The sequence below is a fragment of the Mus musculus genome, chromosome 6 (genome assembly GCF_000001635.26).
Source record: "Mus musculus strain C57BL/6J chromosome 6, GRCm38.p6 C57BL/6J".
NCBI classification, from domain to species: Eukaryota; Metazoa; Chordata; class Mammalia; order Rodentia; family Muridae; genus Mus; species Mus musculus.
The window spans coordinates 13,608,121-13,617,047 of NC_000072.6; positions in this window are offsets into that span (position 1 = coordinate 13,608,121).

Consider the following 8,927-nt stretch of genomic DNA (forward strand, 5'->3'; position numbering starts at 1 on the left):
GGGAGGCAGGTGCTCGCTGCGCTGCCCCACCCTGGGCCTGTTTAACTCCCACCCGGGATTAGCAGCAAAAGCAGGGAAGACCACGGATGATCAGGCCCCAAAGCAGCGAGGTCACCGCTTAGAGTTGGACCGAAACTGAGCCAGCTAGAGTGGGATAATTGCAAGTGGACTATAAATCTATGTAGAAGGCGTTGCTGCTCTTTCATATAGGTGGTATAATATATGGCTTTGCATATGCTGACCAAACCTTCAAAACCTGTCTCTCCTTGCCCCAGCCTGCTTTTCTAATTAAGTCCGCCATTAATCCCCAATCCTGAACATCTTTATTCTACAGCCCTAGCTAGCTTTCCTTGGCCCTAAGCGCACCTTCAAACACCACAGATGATTTTAATCTGCATTCTGATGGCACTTAAATTAACATAGTTGTACACACGTGAGCGCCGCATTTCACAGGTGCTGCGGAGCAGCAGTCTCAGGGGTTGAAATTGGTTTCTCCATCTGTGAAATGGTAACAAAACCTTTCTCACAGGACTGTGAATATACAGGGAAACAGTGTGTCCCTCCATGTACAAAATGAATTTAAAAGATATTCAATACCTGTAAGAACACGTTGTTAAGGAGGGCTTTAAGACAGTCTCGTTCGCGTACGGACCGCTATAAATCCATCTTGCAATGGAGAGGAGATAATGGTTCCAGTTCAATAGAGAGCTTGTAAAAGTGGGACTTTAACGATTAGGATGCGGTAGGGATGCTTGAGCAAATGGGGAATCACATTAGCTTTAAGGGGGACAATGACTTGGAAGCATAACAACATTGTTGCTAACACAACAAAGGTACTTGTTACCTTGAAAACAGGAAGATAAGAAAGATAGAAAGCTAAACTGACTTCATGGCGTTCTTAGTTAAAAACTAGATTTTACTAGGGAATGCACAGTTGGGCCTGAAAAACAAGTTCTGAACGAAGCCTGAATAGAATACGGCCAGGCAAAAAGCAAGAAAACCCCTTTCCTTTCCCAAAAAAAAACATTTCCACCAAAAAGTCCCTGCCTGCCTTCTGATTCCATTTCCTGCTGCTTGCAGCCCCTCATATAGGTCAAACCATTTCAAACCCCTAGCCCGCTCATGTGTAAACAAACACTGATAACATCTATCCGACAAAGTTTCTTCTGTGGATTGAGGGAGAATGTGTGTTTTAAAAATGCCTTACAACCTTTAAATGGCTTATCCTTTCAGATAAACCTCCAAATCCTTAAATAGGGCATGTGGGTGTTATCTCAGTGGTAGCATGCTTACCTAGCTTGCATGATGGAGCAAGGGGGGGGGGGGGGGCGGACAGAGGAACATCCTCATATAGAAACAAATTGTGTGTTTTTCACCTCCAGTTTAAACTCCCACACACTCCCCAACTCTGTGCTCCAGCCTGCTTTCATTTCCTCAAATGTAGCCCCTGCCACCCTGTCCAGTTTCTCTTACTATGGCATTAGCTTAAGTTTCTGATAGAAATGTTTTAATGTTTTTAAAACAAAGGGATCAAATATTGCTGGCCCTTGCTAGTTCTCAACACTTAATTTATATTAGTGTTATCTGTGTGTGTGTGTGGTTTTTTTTTTTTTTTTTTTTTTTTTTTTTCCATGTCTCTTAAAGTTACAGTCGCCTTGGAGACGCTTGAGGACACCAGAGCTCTGTTGAGACTCATTAAGGGAAAGATTTTTCCTCCTGGTCTAAAGAATGGAATCTACTTCTGACCCTGGTTGGAGAACTGACATTCCGATCTGCTCCAAAGGTTGTAACATTTCATGCCATTGTCTCCTCCCTTCAGAGTCAGTGGAGCTAGGCCTGCCTATTATCTGGTCAAAGGGCTGTCCCTCAGGAAAGGAATGGGAGGAATAATTATCCTCTTAGTGAGCTTTCCTTCCCAGAAGTCTCACTGCTTACAGAGCCCTGCCATGTGACTTAGCAGCTTTTCTGACTTAGGAGTTTTTCTCTTTCTTCTTTTACTTTCATATACGGCCAAGAGCCTAAGCATGTTTTCTCTCACAGTTGGGGTTTTTTGCTGTTTCTCTGAAACAATCCGGCCTTTCTTCCACTTAGCTGACCTCCATTCCTGAATATGCCCTCTGAACTTTTAAGTAGCACAGCTTTCTCTGTTTGTCTTCTCCATAGCTTTCCTCCTAGTAGCTACCAACCTGCCTGCCCTCTGACTTTAATTGTCCTTGGGATTCAGAATTCACTTCTATTAACAAAACTGAGAACCCAAAAAAGGAATCCCAATTCCCCTGGTAACAAATGGTGCTCTACATGGAGTTCTCCAAATTTTCTCACATCAATAAAGTGAAAATATAATCATTTTCATTTAATAAATGTGATTTATTAAAGCAGTTGTGACAGCCACTACATCTATAGGATTAAACCCATCTCTTGGATTCAGATTTCTCATATGGAGTAAAATGATTGGCTATAGACTTAATCCTGATTCCTAACCAGACTACCAAATCTATAATTTTGGGCCTCCCTACCTCAGAGATACTGTTTTCACTTCCAATTCAACTTGCCTTTTGTGGACACTTTAAACGTTTTTCATTTATTTGCTTTATGCCACCATCTGAGACCACTTTGGACAAACTCCTACCGTAGGAGTCCAGGGGCTGAAGCTGTAATGACAAAAACTATTCAGTTGCCTGTCTTTCAGACTTGACCTGATGGTAGAGGTAAGGGAATGAAGAAAAGACAGACACCAAGACACACAGAAAAGTTGGGATCAGGTAGGGCACATGCTCTGATGGAAATGCACAGCAGCCTGGAATGTTGGGGTATTGATTATGTATCTCCGAACAAGGAGTAGACTTACTGTATACTGATTGTGTGCTGGGGGAGTTCAGTTAGTTAATCTAGGTAGATAGTCTCTGTTGCGAACAGTTTCAGGTTGTAGTCATCCAAGAAGGGGAAGTTGTGGTTGATAATTTCTGTAAGCATGGATTTTAGTTAAAGGTCAATAGCTCTTAACCATCTGTACTTGAACCAGAGAAAGGCTCTCTTTCACCAGTCCTCTCAGCCTGACTTGCTAAAGGCCTAGCTGGTTCCCTGGGTCTGAAGCATTGTGATTCTTGACATGGCCACACCCATTTTAACAGTACACATTCACTCAAGATTTCATTTGCTGCCAAAGATATGTTCACTTAATCCTGAGTACCACCAAAGAGAACTTAATCCTGAGTAGCACCAAAGAGAAGATGATGACTTAGAAAAGCTTCAGCTGTAGGAGTGGAGTGGATGGAGCTAAGGTCTTAGGACAGTAGTGAAGGGTATGTGTGCTGTGGCATCTGCCTTTCATTATTAGATCTCAGGTGCCCAGGCTTGACAAGTATAACCCTGCTGTCCTCTTTCAATCCGTTTTATAGGCTATGAAATGTCTGTGAATAGCTCCATGGCCAATTAAAGACCCCTGTACTAATTATCCACTTGTAGTTGTTGTCTGTAGATTTCTAGATCTAGTTCCCCAAGAGTCCTTTGAGCTACCAAATATCCTCTAGCAAATTTATTTTCTACTTAAATCAGCCATTTCTACTTAAATAGCAATTTGTGTTGCTCAGTACTAAGACTCTTTAAAACAGACTTTTTCCTTCTCAAAAATGACCCGAAAGAAAGATGAAATTTCAAGACCTGTAAGTCATATAAAGTACTCAGAAATTGCTGGTTGTTTGTGAGCCTAGAGGCTGCCTGGGGCTGAGAAAAAAGAAAAACAAACCTGGGTATGCCCCGTAGTTAAAACATTCCTGGGAACAGCTTAACCTTAAAGATAAAGAGGAATGTGAAGACATAACAGGGCTATCTGAACTGAGTCAACAACTCACAGAACTGTGACACCCTGCATGTACATGTAATTTTTCTGCTGATGTTTGAATAAGCCAATAGTGTGTCGCTATGCTGAATTCCACACCCCTAAGCCCCTTACCCCATAAAAACCCCTAGCTTTCGAGCCTCATGGCCGACATCCGTTATCTCCTGTGTGGGATGCATGTCGGTCCGGAGCTCTGTCATTAAACGACCTCATGTAATTACATCAAGATGGTCCTTTGTGATTTTTTGGGTGCACCCCGAATCGGGAATTGAGTGGGGGTTTCCCCACTAGGTTCTATCAGACCCTCTGCCTTGTCACCTTGTTTCTTGATGATAATTATCATTTCTGTATATTTTAAAATATTTTGCATTTAAAGGTTCAAAAACCTTTAATCTGTACAATCAAAGGCAGTTAATTTGGATAGTCGGGTGCATGCATACTTTTTCAATGTCATGATGTAAAATCAGACTACAAGTATATTAATTAACACGAAGGGTTACAAGGGATTTTTTTTTTAACTGTGGAAATGAAAAGTGTTTAAGAAAATGCCTGGCTATCATATCACAAAGGCAGTTCTTCTTTTCCAAGAATCAAAGCCCTCCCCTCAAGGCTTGGGAGTCTGCAAAGAAGAGAAGGTGGAAAGACTGTGAAGCAGAGGTGATGATAGATGACACCAAGGAAATGTGTCTTTCAGACACCATGTTTTAGCGTTACTGATGAACCAACTCATAGAGACTGTGGCAGCACACGCAAGAGCCACACAGGTACAACAAGCCAGACAGGGTGTCAGCATGGAGATGGGAAAAGGACACAAAGTCCCACCCCTAACCAAGAAGCTATTTGCATCTGATACCTGCTGGCAACAGGAAGATCAGATGTTTCAGTGTTCAGCAGGGGACTGTCACTGGATTGGTCAACCACATTCCATGGGAGGTCTCATGCCCAGTAGCAGGCCAACACAAAAAAATACTCATGGAGGCTTGTTTTTGTGTTTTGTTTTGTTTTTGTCTTATTTGTGTTTTGCCTGTTTGCTTTGATTTTTGTTTGAAGGTTATCTTTTTGTGTGTGGAGGAATATTCTTTGATTTGTTGTTGTTGTTTGTTGTTGTTGTTGTTGTTCTCTTGAGAGGGGAGATAGAGAAAGAACCAACATTGGGTTGGGTGCATAGGGAGAATCTAGGATGAATTGGAGGAGGGTGAAAATGTGATCAAAATGTACTGAGTAACAAAAAAATATTTTTAAAAACTATAAAAATAAACACTTATATATCAAGCAAATTGATTTCTTTAAAAACTGTTTTTAAATCTTCTGCTAGCAGTATGACTCCTTTCAAAATGATTCCAGGGATGTAGACAACTTTTTAGGACTTCCACAAAGTCCTGTTTGAGCACTGTGTCATGTCTCCTTTCTGATAAGAATCTGTGTATAGCACTCTGTCTGAGGCTTGCTTTCATCACAAGGTACTATATACTAGTGAGGGAGGTGATAACATCCACTAATTTTTTTTAAGTTAGCATAAAAAGTGTTGGATTTCATATGGCTCTGTTAGTGCTTATTAATCATCTCCTGTTTCCTTTAAAAGATCACCTATATTAATCTTATTAAAAGTTACCAGAGTATCTAATAATCATGAAGGACTACATGAAATTTATTTCTAACAAAAAAGGTGGAAGGGCAATGAGGTGCCTGTATCTAAAGTGTCTGTATGCAAGCCTCAGGACCTGAGTCCATGCACAAAACCCACAAGTGGAGGGAGAAGACTATGTCTTGCAATTTATCCCCTGACCTTCAAGCACATGCCAGTCCCCAACCCCAGACATCTGGCATATCAACAGCCCCACACCTGGACATAAGACAGTCATCTGGGAATCTCTTCAGTGCCATGAGATTTCAGGCGATGGTTATTGATGACAGTGTAATGATCCTAACAGCTGGAACAGATGTTCTCTGACACATGCCTCTTTGCAGGTACAGTCTATGTGTTCCATGCCAAGAAGTTCACCCATGGGAGTTAATTTCAGACAAACAACACCTGTTAAAAACAGAACCGTGTTAATAAAAAAGTACGAAAGGGCAGAGAGAAAAGCACCTGTGTCACTGAAGAATAGCTCTTTCCCTCATTTATTTCAATCCTGTGTGGCAGGATGCCAGCAATGAATCTCATATAAACCCTTCCTTACCATCTATGTTGTGTTCCTTCCTTTAAATTCTTCAGTCTGAACCTAAGGGTAAAGACTGGATTTTCAAGGGATGGTAGCACCATCCCATTTTGGTTACATAGTGCTTTCATCTATACTATATAACCTTTATAAAAATCCAGTGCTATAAATAGCTTCACTGCTTTAAAAATAAAGTATCCAACCGCCAGTGGAACTACATGGATTCAGGTCCTTATAATTAGCCATCACAGAGTAGGGACTTAATCCCGTTTTCTGGTTTCTGTTTTGAGTCCCCACTGGGGAGCAATCTTATCAGCAGTGTTCACAGTACATGGGAAAAGAGTGCTATTCTGGAAAACGTTTAAGAACCATTGGGAAGAGTCTAAGCTACATATCCATCCCTGCTGTCGTCTATGTAGTAAGTACTGGGTGTTCTAAAGTGATCCTAGTAAGCAGTCTCAGAACCCAGATTTAAGGATTACATTCAGATGTATATGGCTCATATCACTAGATATTTTGACTTCAACTTTTAATTTTTATCTCAGTGTTCTCCATGTATTAAAAAGTCTATCTCCTAAGACTTTCTCTGTCTACAAAATGAAAATACTGTAGAACCATGCCCGGAAGTTCTCAACCATCCATCACTTCCTGTTGTGTGGTTTAAGGAGCAAAGATAAACTTTCTTAAGTAAGGCACCCTGCTTCCATTTAAGCATGAATATTAGGGTTTGATTGGTCTTTTGAGACTGGCTCTAATGTACAAGAGGCTGGGCTCAAACTCTGTATGGAACTAAGGATCGCATTGAACTTGTGATCCTTCTGCCTCTGCCCTCGGGGCTAGGAATACAGGTGAGTACTGCCATACTAAGTTTATGCAGGGCAGCAGATCAAACCCAGGGCTTTTATGCATGCTAGACAAGCGCTCTCCCAATAGCTAACTACAAGGTCTCCGTTTTGTTGTCTATAGAGATCAACTGAGCAGCATTAACTTCTATTACTTTCCCCTTCTCATGTGCTGAAGATCAGCACCTTAACACCAGAACTCAGCGAAGGAAGAGAAGGTGACTATAGTTATTAAAAATATTGTAGGTTTTCAGTCTCTCCCTCTCTCTCTCTCTCTCTCTCTCTCTCTCTCTCTCTCTCTCTCTCTCTCTGGTTGGACTATTTCAAAAGGACTATTTCATCAAGTTGAGATATCCTTTATTCTTGCAGTATGTTGTTCCAGTTCTTAACAATATTTTGGCTTGTTAAATTCTTCACTTCTGTGATTTCTATTGAAGTCCTCCTAAAATCTCACTCCACTCGCTCAAACCGGGTATGAATTGTCTTCCTTTTTTTTTTTTCTAAACTTATTTCTTGTAAGTGTATACTGTTTTTGCATGGATGCATGGCTGTGCGCCACTTTAGTGCCTGTTGGTTGTACATGGCAGAGGAGAGCAAAGGGTCGCATGGACCTGCAGTTACAAACCACTGTGTTCTACTGAGAATTGAACCCAGGACCTCTGGTTCAATTCTCCCTGAGCCATCTCCCTAGGTTCATTATTCTACTTTTGTGTGTTTGTTTGTATAACTGCGTATTTGCATTCTTTTTGATCTCATTGATATCTCAGTTGTTTTCTTTATTTGGTCATCATTGGTTTATTTATTTACTGATTGTGTGAGTGTAGGTATGTGGAGATCAGCAGATGGAAAGTGGAGTTAGTGTTCTCTAACTACCAAGTGAGCCTCAAGGGTTAAACTAAGGTCATCAGGCTGGGTGGCAAGTCCCTTTACTCACTGAGACATCTCACTAAGCCTTCATTTATTGACTTAAACTATATCTTGCTTTGTCACCAAGGATAGTTTCAAACTTACTTTGTATCACAATCTGGCCTTGCAAGCCTGCCTCTGCAGCTTTCTAGGCTGATGGGTGTGCTCCACCACATGCAGAGGTTACATTCTTCACCAGTCATTTCATCCATTTCAGTGTCTTTGTAAGATATCACTAGAGAATTTTATTTTGAAGGCACCAATTTAAAAGAATGTTTTTCATGGGACATGCTGAGATTTGTGCAATGCCTTGCCACTTTCAATGTGGCCTTCTTAGTAAGCTGCTTTGTCTTGAAGATGTGTCTTCAGGAGTCAGTGATATCATGCAATGTTGGTTTTAATTTGTTCTGAATACTACAGCGTAGTCTCTTAACAGCATCTTTGGCTGTGATTAATGATCCTGGGCATGGCAGGGTTGGAATGATCCATTGTCCTTGGTGTCTTTAGCAATTTTGACAGATGTGCTACCGATAGCAATGAAGGGGGGGGGTGTTCTCTATGTAGCCCATTCCTAAAATAGCAGTGGCAGACCAACAGAATTCACTCAAATATTGGTTTATTTATGTCTATGTCTTTGTCTGTGTCTGTGTCTGCGAATGTATGTGAACTAGAACATGCAGTAGAAGATGGCATTGGATTCCTTGGAGCTGGAGTTAGAGGTAGTTGTGAGCTACCCAGTGCTTGGGTGCTACGACTGAACTGATCTTCTGCAAGAGCAAGGCATGGACTTAGGCTTAGCATCTCTCCAGCCACTCCACAGGCATGCTTGATGTTCCCAGCAGGGTCCCAGCAGAACTGGTTACCCGAAGAATTCCAAGAAGGCATGACTTAGGCCAATAGGTATGAAAGAAAAAAAGTGGCAGAAACTTCAGGTTCCCCTCCTGTGTACCATGCCCAGGCAAGACAGCCATGCACTGTCAGACAAGGTGAAATGGGACCTATATGTGGACAGCTGCAAGAACTGTCGTTTTCTTTGGGAACACAATAGGCTCATAACTTTAAGTGGCAAGCCAAACATCACAGCTAGCATAGACAAGCGAAGAAGAATAGTGTTGCCTGCAGGCAGTAGAGCACAACTTGTAAAAATAGGATGTTCCCCCCAACAAAGAAAAGATGAGGGCT